This window comes from Rhagoletis zephyria, unplaced genomic scaffold (genome assembly GCF_001687245.7).
Source record: "Rhagoletis zephyria isolate East Lansing unplaced genomic scaffold, Rhagoletis_zephyria_1.1 Rzeph_scaffold_05733, whole genome shotgun sequence".
Taxonomy (NCBI): domain Eukaryota; kingdom Metazoa; phylum Arthropoda; class Insecta; order Diptera; family Tephritidae; genus Rhagoletis; species Rhagoletis zephyria.
The window spans coordinates 13,225-26,566 of NW_016162816.1; the positions used below are offsets into that span (position 1 = coordinate 13,225).

At 34.0% G+C, this 13,342-nt stretch overlaps 1 long non-coding RNA gene across 1 annotated transcript in view; it reads right to left on the reverse strand.

Moving 5' to 3' along the window:
* LOC108372415 (uncharacterized) overlaps positions 1–13,342 on the reverse strand; it is a 25,012-nt gene that overhangs the window by 5,010 nt on the left and 6,660 nt on the right. The window contains exon 2 of the long non-coding RNA XR_001848860.1: positions 6,479–6,563. This is a non-coding gene — a long non-coding RNA (uncharacterized LOC108372415). The remainder of the gene's footprint in view (positions 1–6,478; positions 6,564–13,342) is intronic.

The following is a 13,342-nucleotide window of genomic DNA, read 5'->3' on the forward strand; positions in this document are numbered from 1 at the left end:
AGACCCCCTAATTTTATTTGGTTTTGAGAGAAATATTATTGCCTATTTTAATGGACTTTTTAAAGGTCAATTTAAGTCAGAAAATACGATTTTGTAGATAAGTTTTCGAATTACTATTTTTGATTCGATTTCGGAGACCAAATATTTTTTGAGAAGAGGATAATTTGGTCGAGATTGGTCAACTAGTTTTTGAGATACGCATATTATCATATAAGTGGGCGGTGCCACCCCTATTTTCCTAAAATTTCTGGAAAAACCTCCTTTTTATTATAAAGCGATTGTATGTATGAGTTCCTGGCATTTCTACGATATATCGTGCACTTTTTTTAATGAGTTTGCTTATTTTGTTAGCCACAAACTTTTATAAATAAGTAAATAGGGGCTAAGAAAGGATATTGAATTTTTTAATTTTGAGCATTCTTGGTTGCTAATATGACGATTGTAAGATGATAAATAGCAAAGTTTGCAACCAACTCCAGTAAATATGAAATTTTTAAGCAAAGAATCTGGTAAAAATGCATATATATAAAAAATTGTTTCGCTTAAATTTTTTAAAGCTTTTATTTTGAAAACCTAAAAGATCTCTCGAATAAGAGATGCCTTTTTCAACATATAAGAACGTTCCAATAAAAAAATCGTTAAAACTCGCAAAAAATGTGTACGATATATCGTACAAATGCCGGCAAAGGGTTAAAATACAAAATGGAAATGCTGTTAAAAAAAAAATATTTAAATACAAAATACAAGTAAATTAAACAATTGTATTTGAAATACTTAACATCTCTGCCTACAACAAAGCTAATGCAGTTTTCAGCGCCTCCCATTTTTCTAATAGATCCGAATTCGAACGAGATACTGGCCTTGAGAATAACTACACTTCCTTCCCTTTCGTAGACCTTTTTCTTCTTTGACCGATGGTGAGCTGTTTGCCGTGTTCCCAGCAGTCGTAACCATCTCCTTGACTACTTCTACCTCTATAAAACTTTTCAGCTAGCCTCACTATAAGTATTGGCATCTTGGAAGTGGAGGTTTTTGAACCTTGGGTCTAAAATTGTACCGAAAGCTGCATATGTGTTACATTCGATTTCCTAGTAGCTAGATGCCACAAACTAGAATAATTTTATATTAGGCATCAATTTTTCTCCAGACAAGATGTGAAGATGGCGCTTAAATTTTCAATGCTGGGCTACGTTGAATATTTTATTTATTTTTTTTGTTATCAACTCTTTGTACCCTATTCTGTTTCTTCTTTGTTAGTCTCCCCTACTTTCAGTCTTGCCTGCTAATGTTTTCAGGGCGAAGAATAATAGAGTTACCCTCTACGTCTGTACTAAACATTAATCTTCTTTTCGAACAGTTGGGCCGAGTATACTTTGGCACCTTCTCGCGGTTTTCCTTGGCATTTAAGCAGCCGTAAAGCACAGGAAAAAACTACGAAGAACAATTTGCCTTCGCATCAGGTTTCGATGCGAGTATTTTTTCAATACCTATTCAACACTTGGTTGAAATTTGTCGATACCAAAATAGCTTGGTATCGGACGAAAAGTATCGAGTATATAATTGTATTTAATCGCATCGTTTCATCTGTATGTATGACGTAGAGTAGATGAGGCATTGTGAACAAGAAATGTGGAATCAACGCTGAAGTTTAGTGAGAAATCAAAAAATAAAATGCATCAATTTATGACTGAGGTTTTCTCGCAGTGCACCCCAGTTATCTATTTGCCAACCCTGTTAAACGAACCGTAATGGAAAATGAATGAAAACTGCAAATAATTGAAAATGTTTTGCCAATGTTGATGCTGCTTTAGTATAGTAGATATTTCTGATTACTGTACCATAGAATATGTACATACATATATTCATACATATACTTATGTAGAAGATCGATAGGCATACCTAGAAATAGTGAGAAAAATGTGCACTTTAAAGTGGAAATGGCATGAAATCTCACTGCCACATCGCTATTTTCGCAGTAGCAGAAAGGCATTAAATAAAATAGCCAAGCGCAAAATTTCAAACAAACGGAAATTGAACATCAGAAGTCGGACTGGCTGGCATAGAATTGGGCCAGGTGGAGTGTGTCGCACTTGGTGATACCAAAACATATCACTGAATTTGTTCGCGACTGCGTCAGTTCTGTGTAATTAAGTTAATGCAACTGAATTTCGAATTTGTGACAAGCAAAAGGAGTACTAAAATATTTGTACATTTGAAACGAAGAGAAAGCAAAGGCAGGCAATAGCAACAGTGGCCTAGAGATTTCATAACACTGCACTCATATACACACACACATTAACAATATGCCATGAGTTCATAATAGGGGCACTTTTTTCCGTTTTATTTTGGCTTTGCTAATCAAAATTATCGAATTCTCTAATAAAAACAACTGCTCAACAAAGCCTTTGATTTTTTTTGTAGCGCATGCCATAAACTTCATTATCAACTATCGTTTGTGCCCCAAACGGTAAAACGCTACAAAGCTTCGACTTTGCACGTTTATTATCTGACAAAGCGTTAAAAGGTCCAACGTCAAAAACACAAACAATAAAGGAGCAACCTTCTTATTTACATACATATTTAGTTTCTAACGATTCCTTGTACAAACATATTTGCATAGTACTAATTTTCGTATGCCAGAGTTGCCACCCGGAAGTATGTATATTTCCGAACAAATTTTCAGTCTACAGTAATTTTTAATCTACATTGTTTTAACTTAGCTTGAAGCTATGTAAAATACATTTGTAATTAATGGGAATGTTAAATGCTCTTTATGCTAAGATTTTAATTCTAGATTCAGCATCTTTAATATGCCTAAGCCTCTTTTCAAAGTAAATAAATTTGTATTGTTTAATCCCACCCTATAGGAAATTGATAACTAATTGAAACTCTCACTTTTTCTCCAGCAACGAACTGATTTACTTAACGTGGCGTTGTCCTAGAAAGCGGTGAATTATCCGTCTCTGCATTTGATTTCAAATACTTTAAAATGCATTTGGCTTAAAGAACTTCAAAGTCAGTATGTTTCATTTGAATACGCTATCGTTCTGCACTTCACAGATCATATTTCATATTTCCAAGATACAAATTGTGTCTTTGAGTAAAAATGCTCACTGCAGCTGTTAACCGACTTCAAAAAAGGAGGAGGTCATTAATTTGTCAATTTTTTTTTAATGTATTTTACGGCATAACTTCGGATCACGTTAACCGATTTCTATAATTATTTCAAAGAAAGGTGGTACTTTATAGGTGTTTCGGTTTCGTTTTTTGCTTGAAAATTACTTGTTTCAAAATAGTTTTCAAATTATTTCATTTAATAAAACACTTACTTCCGTCAGGGCAATGAATGACTGAAGAGAGTCATAGCACATAAAAATCAGCTGGTAAATTTTGTTCCATAGGTAAAGTCTTTTAGACCCTGAATTAACAAAACTTTTATGATTCGGCACAACGATAAAAAATGTTGACACTCTGCCTATTTTCATTGACGACACTTAACGAATTGCAGAAATGGCGCTAAATCCAAATATTGAGTAAATTTTGGAACACCCTATATATACTATCTATATGTAAGTATATGTGAAGGCATTATAGTCGCTTGCTCGTTGGCATCGCTTTCATCTGTCCTAGTAGTCGTTGTAATTAAAATTGTTTGCAAACAATTTTGTAACACGGTAGCGTACATGCTGTTTGCCCCACGCCATTGTCATTGCCCAAAACTATGGGCCTACTATTGCAACATTCGCTTTCTCTTNCACGCCATTGTCATTGCCCAAAACTATGGGCCTACTATTGCAACATTCGCTTTCTCTTGCGATAGAATTTAATGTTGCTTTTCCCACCGGCTCTGTTTTGATCCATTTTCTGCTTATATTTACTTTTTATCAGAGACCCGTGATCAAGCAATTTTAGTGAATGCACAAATTTATTATTTTGTTGTTATTGAGAAGAAAACTCATATTTGGAAAACTTTATTCCAATTTTAAAAGACGTCGGTGTGCATTTGAAATTTTGCATGCAAATACCATGTAAAAACAAGTAAGAGCAGCGCTGTCTTCGGCTATGCCGAAGGATTCATACCTTTCATGAACATCTGCAAATTTTACTTTGACAGATTACTGCTTTTGAATACATCTGCATACATCGATAGAGGCGTTAAATACTTATATAAAAAATCGCCTCTAAACAATCAGAGGTATGGAAGATATACTTTATATGACACCAATCTAAGTGATTTTCACCGCTATGTGATCGGTATGTAAACCGGTAACACAATTTATTGGGTTTAGTTTCCTACATAAAGGAGATATATGGCAAAAACTGGTATCTTAACAATCAGTGCTATAGGAGATAAAGCTTATACAGCATAGATTTTGACGATTTTCTCAGTAGACTTTGTATTATTATTTATAAAATATCTTACGAAATTTATCGGTTTTAGCTGTTCAAATAAAGTAGTTTTACAGTAAAATCCCATATCTGAACAATCAGATTTATGGAAGATATATGTTGTAGTCATCCGATCCTTGTTATTTTCACTGTAAGTATTCTGTTAATAATGAGTGAAAATGGTGCGAAATTTCATGTTCCTAGCTGCATAAATGGAGGAGATATGATAAAAGACCTCATATCTGAACAATCAGTTGTATGGGGGCTGCAGGTTATAGTGAACCGATCTTCGTTATTTTCACTGTAAGTCTTCTGCTGATAATGAGTGAAAACAGCGCGAAATTTCATGGTCCTAGCTGCATAAATGGATGAATTATAACGAAAAATCTCATATCTGAACAATCAGTTGTATGGGAGCTATAGGTTATAGTTATCCGATCTTTTTAATTTTCACTGTAAGTTTTCTGTTGATAATTATTGAAAACAGTGCGGAATTTCCTGTTCCCAGCTATATAAATGGAGGAGTTATAACAAAAATTTTATAACTGAACAATCAGTTGTATGGGAGCTATAGGTTATAGTGAACCGATCTTTGTAATTTTCACTGTAAGCATTCTGTTGATAATGGGTGCAAGTGCTGCAAAATTTCATGTTCTTAGCTGCATAAATGGAGAAGTTATAACGAAAAATCTCATATCTGAACAATCAGTTGTATGGGAGCTATATGTTATAGTGGTCCGATTCTTCTGGTTCCGACAAATGATTAATACGTTATAAAAATACACCCACCTACCAAATTTGATCCGGATATCTCGAAAACTGAGAGACTAGATTGCATACAAACAGACAGACAGACAGACAGACGGACAGACGGACAGACGGGCATGGCTAAATCAACTCAGCTCGACGTTCTGATCATATAAGTATACATTTTCATGGGTCTATCTCTTTTTGTTCTGGTACTTACAAACATCGGACCAAAGTTATAATACCATTTCATGCTCATGAAAGGTATAAAAATCAGGTCTCACTAAAAATGTTATAACCAGGACCGAATAAAATAAGCACGAAAAAATCCATTTTAAGCGCTTAGATAAGCGCTAGAACATTGGTCAATATGCTTGCAAATATGCTCGCAAAACAACAAAAAATAAATACAGTTCAATGTTTTTTTTTTGTTCAGTTTACTTCAAGGATTGAAAAATTACAATGGACACCAAGTGTTGCTCGATATTCTCAAATAATGGATATCTGCGTTGGTTGTTTTAATTTTTTTAAATATTCTTTATTCGGTATTCAATAACACCAATGCTTCCCGTAGAGACAATCCATTGGTTTTAAGTTTTTATATTCAAGCAGAAATGAAATCGAATTTACGAGTTAATAACAACTAAATCTGTTTTTTTTTTGTTATTATTTTTAAACATTTATTTAGTTCGAAGAATACAAAAAGCCTAATAAATGGTCAAGAAAAATTTATAGACCCCAATTTCTTAAGCTGCGGTGCGCTTAAGCTTAAGCGCGCTTCCACTCCGCTGCACCTGGGTTCAAACCTTGGGCAAAGCAACATCGCAAAAAATATAGAAAAACGGTTTTTTCTTAACAGCGGTCGTCCCTCGGCAGGCAATGGCAAACCTCCGAGTGTATTTCTGCCATGAGGCCCATCCGCTTTGTGTGACAACACCAAGGCGCACGCCACAGCTCGGAGGAGAAGCTCGGCCAAACACTAACCCTACATATGTGTAAGCGCCAATCTATTATTATTATTAATTTCTTAAGAAGTACGAAGTTGTTAAGAAATTGGCTACGTTTTCTACTATGGTTTGCTAAAATTTATTTGTAAAGAGTACAAGACACGCTTGTTTTAAACAGAAATCCACATATGCCCGTTCCATTATTTCGTAAGGAAAAATTTGATACAGCAGGCTGTAAAATATCAGATATTAAAAAACGCAATTTCAAACAAAACAATTTTAAAAAACATTCTGGGCAGTGTGGTCAATAGTGTCTACAGTCGATAGTTCTCTAGTATAAAATATGTATAATTAGTATGTAAGTATGTAGGTATCTGATCAAAGTAATAGTTTACCTTTTTACCGTCTAGTTCGTGTGTACCTTGTGTTAGAACCTTGTCAACGCTGGCTGGATCACTGAATGTTATGAAGCCGAAACCTCTGAAAGTGGAAGAAAAAACTACAATTAAATTTAATAGATTTTTTAAATTTATAACATACAACTAGATCTCAAAATTTAAGTGCAATAAATACATGACAAAAGTTTTGAAGTACCAAATTTTTTTCAATCTATCTATGTAGATTAGACCACTTCAAAAACGTAAATAAAAAATACTGTAATGCCCCCGCAATCTGACCCAGATTTTAGTATTTGACATAGTAATGATCTTCCATAAATCTCCCCTCTCTGCAATAATTCTAAGAGGTTGCGCATCGAGTGTTTATTTTTTCCATAGGAATAACACGTAATATTTAAAATGAGTTATTCTCTTTTGAGGTCAATATATTTTTCTAGGATCGATCACAACGTCGGAAACTTTAAGAATACATTGATTACATGCAATTTAAGTGTTATGTAGGCTCATATTCTTTAAATTCCCGTTGTCTTGTTTATCGCTTGGTACGGGGTATTTAGATTTTTGACAGTAATTTCCAACAGTTTTCAATGGTAGGTAATTAAATGAGGAAGGATTACTATCTCCCAGCTATGTTAACATTTTTATTCCCGCTTTGTCAAAATATTTGCCCGTGTACACGATGACTCGAGAAAAAATTAGATACGTTCCCGAAATTTGGTAGGTAAGTTGCCCTATTATCCAAAGCAGGTTGTGATTGAAAGGGGACAAAATCGTGCAATAACCATGCCCACCTAAGTACCAGGTTGAACGAGCTTTGCGCGCAGTGCAATATATACATATATGGATACAAAAAATTGGATTTCGATATCTATCGATAAGTAAATTCCTTACTCTAAAAGTTAGGTGGAAACCCTATTCCGAAATACGCTGAAATAAATAGTACATATCTTGAGTGTATACCTTAAAATCCATAACATTATCTATATACAAAATTTCATCAAAATCGTTGTAGCTGTTTCCGAGAACCCTATGGATATATACAACATACATATATACAAGAATTGCTCGTTTGATGCAATATAAGATAATAATAACAGTATTTTTGGAATTTTGGGGAATTTTTAGACAATGGGCGTGGCACTGCCCACTTACGCCTACATGAGTGTATCTCGGTAACCGGTTTATCAATTTCTACCAAACTCGACACATTTATCAACCTTGGCGCCGGAAAGCGATATTTTTTACTTGCGCCGGTTATATAAAGTTCGGTTTCGCCCGAAATTATTCATTTTTATTTGTTTTTTATTTAGTTTATTTGAAGGATTGAATAATTGCAAATGACAATAAAGTGTTTCTTGGTATTCTCAAATAATAGATATCTGCGCTGGTCGTTTAATTTTTTTTTTTAATATTCGTTATTCTTCATTTGAGATGAATTCTTTTTAATCTTTTCAATTGCCTTCCCGTAGAAACAAACCATTTGTTTTAAATTTTTGTATCCAAGCAGAAATGCAATTGAAGTGACGGGTTAATAAAAACCAAATCTGCTTTTATGTTACCATTTGTAAACAACGGCAAAGAAAGTAAAATTTATTGCGCCAAATTATCTTAAGTGGTACGGAATTTTTAGCAAATATGTTACGTTCCCTACTATGGCTGTAAAATATCAGATGTCAAAACCTCTTGGACACTACTTAATAACAATTTATTTCTTGACCGATTTCTTAAAAGGTCCGCACTTAGCTTTATACATTGAAATAAGCATGATTGTTAAAAAAAAAGCTTGGAAACCCTGAATAAGTAAAATAAGTAATTCCAAGCAGAGGCTTAAGCTATATGTATGTAATCGAATAGAAAATGACAACTACGGAAGTTTAATGTACAGAAATAAAATAAAAAGTATTTGAATTTGTTGGTATGTCCTTTATAGACTCCAGAACTCTTGAACCAATCGACTTCATATTCATAGTACATATTTTTACTGGGGTCTATTGTGAATAGAGAAAAAAATCCGTAGGTGGCGCCGGAGTCGAGAACTCCGATTTTATTTATATTTAGAACATGTATTACCCTTACGAATGGCAATATTTTTTTCATAAAATTATCCCGGTAGGTGTCGAGATTTCTCTAAAAAATCTGTTTACAGTCTGATTTGATCCAAAGTCAGAATACGTATAACCCTTATGAATTGAAGTAATCTTTGTAAATTATCCCGATAGATGGCTCAGGAGTCGAGATATTTCTAAAAACCGTATTCACAGTTCGACTTGATTTATATATTAGCAACGTATTTTCTCATAAAATTGGTCTGATATGTACGTGTCACTGGAATGAAATTTTGAGCGTATATTAGTAAGGCAAAATAAAACATTTTGATCCATAATTTTTTCGATAGTTGCAATTAAAATCAAGCAATACTTTATATAAGTATGTACGTATATCTAAAAACAGGATTTATAGTCAGGTATAAATATTTAAGTTTTAATGTCGCCAAGTAGGAATAGGTGTTGAAGGATGGCAAGAAGTATTCTTCTCTGTAACATTGGTTAAGTATTTATACACTTTTCATCGTATGAATACAGGATGATTCTACTTACGAATACTGTTGGTTAGTGCTCGCGAACCTAATTTATTTAAGGATCTACGTACGGTGAATGGTCATGTATGTGAAACTTATCGAGAAGCATGCCCACAGCTGCAATTGCTATAAAATTATGCACAATGGGTGACAACACTTTAAGATGCTTCGCTGTATAGTCTTCCGCCAATAATTTTGGTAGCTTGTTTCCCAGCACACCAGAAAGAATTGTGGCGTAAATTCAGGACAAAATGACTGAAGACATACTGCACCGTGAACGTATTACCACAAACGACGAAACGCTGCAATTTTCCTGGGCAATGTATAATGAGGCATTTAGCTTGAAGGCAAATATTTGGAAATGAATAAAAAGTTGGTAAGATTTATAAAAATTATGTTAGTTACAAGCTAAATAATTTAGGGAGAGATTGAAAATATGATTCGCAAGCAGGGTACGAAAATAAACTGTACAAAACAATTCCCATTTGCTCATCGATCATCATATCATTTGTGGTTTTGTACAGTTTTGTACATAGTCAGAAACAAATTGTAAGATTCACTGTCATTTTCCCCAACGAGAAACGTTTGCTTTTCGTTTGTGACAATTGTACCATAGGGTACGTTTTATATGTATGCAAACGTTTCAATTACGTGAAAAATTATTTTTTCTGTAAATTTTCATATCCAATTCAATTAAAAAACATTTTTATTTTTTTTTTCATTGCAGCCATTCGTTTTGTATTTAGTTATTGCATATATGTACATACATACATATATTTTCCCTGCACGATTCATTTCGTTTGCGGTTTCGTCTGTAACTACTAAACTACTGTAGTGTACTATCGCCAAAGTGAACTCAGCCGTTTTGTTTTGTATTGTACCGAACTGTTGAAGTAATAAACGAAACGAAATAGTAACGTACAATATAGTTTATTTTCGTACACTGTTCGCAAGTACATTTGACACTTTCTAAACTACATTCTAAAGTACATTTTAGGTTTTCTAAAGTACATTTGACTTATCCAAAGTAAACTTAGCGCTTTCTAAAACCAAAATTATACTTTCTAAATAACCCGATTTCAAAATTTTCCAACACTTTTCGTAATAATACCATGAACCGTACGTTTAGCAATGTTATGAAAGATGAAAGATTTTTCGGATTCAAAGTGGCGAATTACCAACTTTTAATGATGACAATAAGAATACTTGTTTAATATATTGTTTAAGTCGGTTTTGCTCTTTAGACACTTAAAAATGGGCGGGAACATTCCGCTTTTTACGAAATCGGTACGCGGTACCAAAAAATTGGATTTTTTCGAAATTCAAAAAATTTCAAAAAAAAATATTTCATTTTTTAAATAACCATAATAAAATAAAATTGGTAACCGGTCCTAAAAACCGGTGTTTTTCGAATTTGGTAGTCTTTACAAAAAAAGTTTAAAAAAATTACGATTACTTCTTGCATATTTCTACATTTTTACACTTGTGCGGCAGTGCTAGTAAATATTAGTAGTTTAATTAATTAAAAATATTTTTTGTCAAATTGAGAGATCCAATATTTTCTTATTTTGATTAAAATATTTTTCTGAACAGCATGTTACCATTTTTATCTTGTGTGGAATGTTTTCCACCTTATTTGCAATATTGACTGTACTATTTATCGTTTGTTTTCGGTCTGAAGATATTTTCTGAGAAATTATTAAAATTCAAATTGTTTTCACGTCACATCAAAAGATGGCTCATCCGAAAAAGAAGTGTTCCAATTAGGAAATAGAAAGCAAGTTTACAGAACTTGGGGAAGTAAAATAACTTTCGGAAAAAAGGATCCAGCATCAATATTCCGAAAAAAAAGGAGTAGCTCCGATTTTAAATTCTACGTATTTTCAATCGGCAGTCATCCCAATCAAGTCGATTTTGTATAAATTTTTTCGTCATTTTGCCCGGCTCAGGCACAGCGTGTTCAACATACTGCCGTCCAAATCATAAAAGCCGCAATTGCAATGAGATTCCTATGTAGCTAACTAATTTTTCACTTTAGACGGCAGTATACATATATTCTTATTATTATTTTTCCCATCTATATGTAACACCAGAAAAAATACGTTCCCACGACAGTCGGGTCTACGTAACCGGACCGACCCAGATTTATATGTGGCCAAGGACTGTCACTCCAGCAACACTCCCCAAAATCTCTTTGGGCAATTTGTATGTTGTTACAACAACAACAACAACAACCAGAAAAAATAAATTGTACGGGGGAGGGTTGGGACTAACAAGCGAGATTCCCCCCGGGCCCGTATTCCCTCTCTACGGCGCTGAAAATAAGAATGATGCACTGAACTGTGTAAGCGCTTGTGTGTATAGCAAAGAGTTTAGAACTGATTTATAAATTGTAAAAATGTGTCAGAACAGTGCAACAACTGTTCACTTGTAAGCTCTTACTAGTTTTGTGTTCAATAACTTTTTCTGCTGGTTTTCTCTTCTTCTCAATTTTACGCTCTATTTTGATTCTTTACTGGAAAAGTTACTATATACACCTGTTATTTACGTATTAAACTGATATCTGACATCAAGTGTTGACAGTTTGCAACTTGACAAATAAATGATTAAAGAGAAAACGCTTATAGTTTGAGCACCCGTCACGTTGGCATGCCCCTTTAATAATAAATATAATATTCTCGAAATATTAAAACAAAACAAAGTTCCACAATAGTATTGTTTTATTTCGCGGGTAAATTAACGGCAATTAGAAACTCCAAGTGTAGCCAAGTTGTTCTCCACCAGGTATTTCCAATCCATATAGGGCTCTCTCTTCCACTGCTACCACAAGCTGGCACCGTAACAAATATTTTCAGGACAAAATATATGTGTACATTTTTAGAGATTTAAAACCTGGAAAACGATTTTTCAGTACCAAAAGCGGTAAATTTTACTAATTTTTAGGTACTTTCTGCATACGTATGTATAAGTAGAGTGCTTATGTATGTATATTGTGAATATAATTTATTTGTATATTTAACTTTGAGGTGCTCACCTTAGTTTATTTCCTTAAAAAAAACTAAAAATGCCTGTATTTTTCCTCACTGCCAATGAGTGTCTAATTATTGTATGCATACGTATCAGCGAACACTTCCATTGTAGAATATGGAGTTGAAGAAAAGTTGGAATTTAATATTTAATTGGTATGAAAAGTAAAATTAAAAGCTCATCAATGTCGTCAATTCCATTTCTCAACGCCAACCAAGCGCACACTTGTTCATTCCTATGTTGGTCCATTGTTTGAGGCACTTCGACCCTCATTCCATTTCACTCATTTCGCTTACTACCGCAGCTATATACTTCCTTGACTGCTGTACGCACATTGATAAGACTGCAATTGTTAATAGGATAATAAATGCTCATTTGCCAGCAAAAAATATTTCTTTTGTGGCGATATTTTAAGCTACTTCATTATTTCAGCATTTCCTTATATTTTTTTGCTTTACTTTTAAAATGTTTCAAAGAATTTTATCATTGAAAATTTTCTTAGCAGCCAGCGCTGGAATGCTCTGAATTTTAAAAGCAGCTTTAATTAAAATTCAATCAACTAACTTACGATGCTTTTAGAAACATTTAAATTCAGCTAAAACAACTCGACTACAAACTATGCTGTTGTGCGTAAGTGGTTTCTTCAGAATTTTAATACCACAAATGCAACTGTGGCGGGTTTGTTGCTGCTGGTTGTCTGGTCGGATGCCTGGTTGGTTGGCTGTCGTAAGCTTCATTTTCTTAATGACACTCTCAGAAATACTCTCGCACGAACACACGCTTATATGAATATATGTATGTATGTATGTCGGCAAAAATTCTCAAAATGACAAAAATTCTTTTATAACACCAACAACAATATATTTTGCATCAACTATGGGTAGCTCGCTTGCCACGAGCCATGCGCCACGAGCTTCAGCCACCAAGCAGCATGCCACTTGGTCAAAAAGGCGTCGATGAACAACCATACGCAATGCAGGAGATATATGTATATACAAAAATATTGCTATGCATAAGTATGCACGAGTTTGTTTGCATACACATGCGTGCATGTGTTGTGCAACTAACTCCTTTGGGTATGGCTTGTATCTGAATATCCTGATGCACAGACATTTTCTGCAAATTCACTTGCTCATGCATGCATCAACACATCCACTTAAATGCCGCATGCCTCGACACCGACATGTATGTACGAGTAACCAACAACAATCAAAGTAACTCTACTCAAAAGCAGCCACCATGGTCGCAAGCCAAGA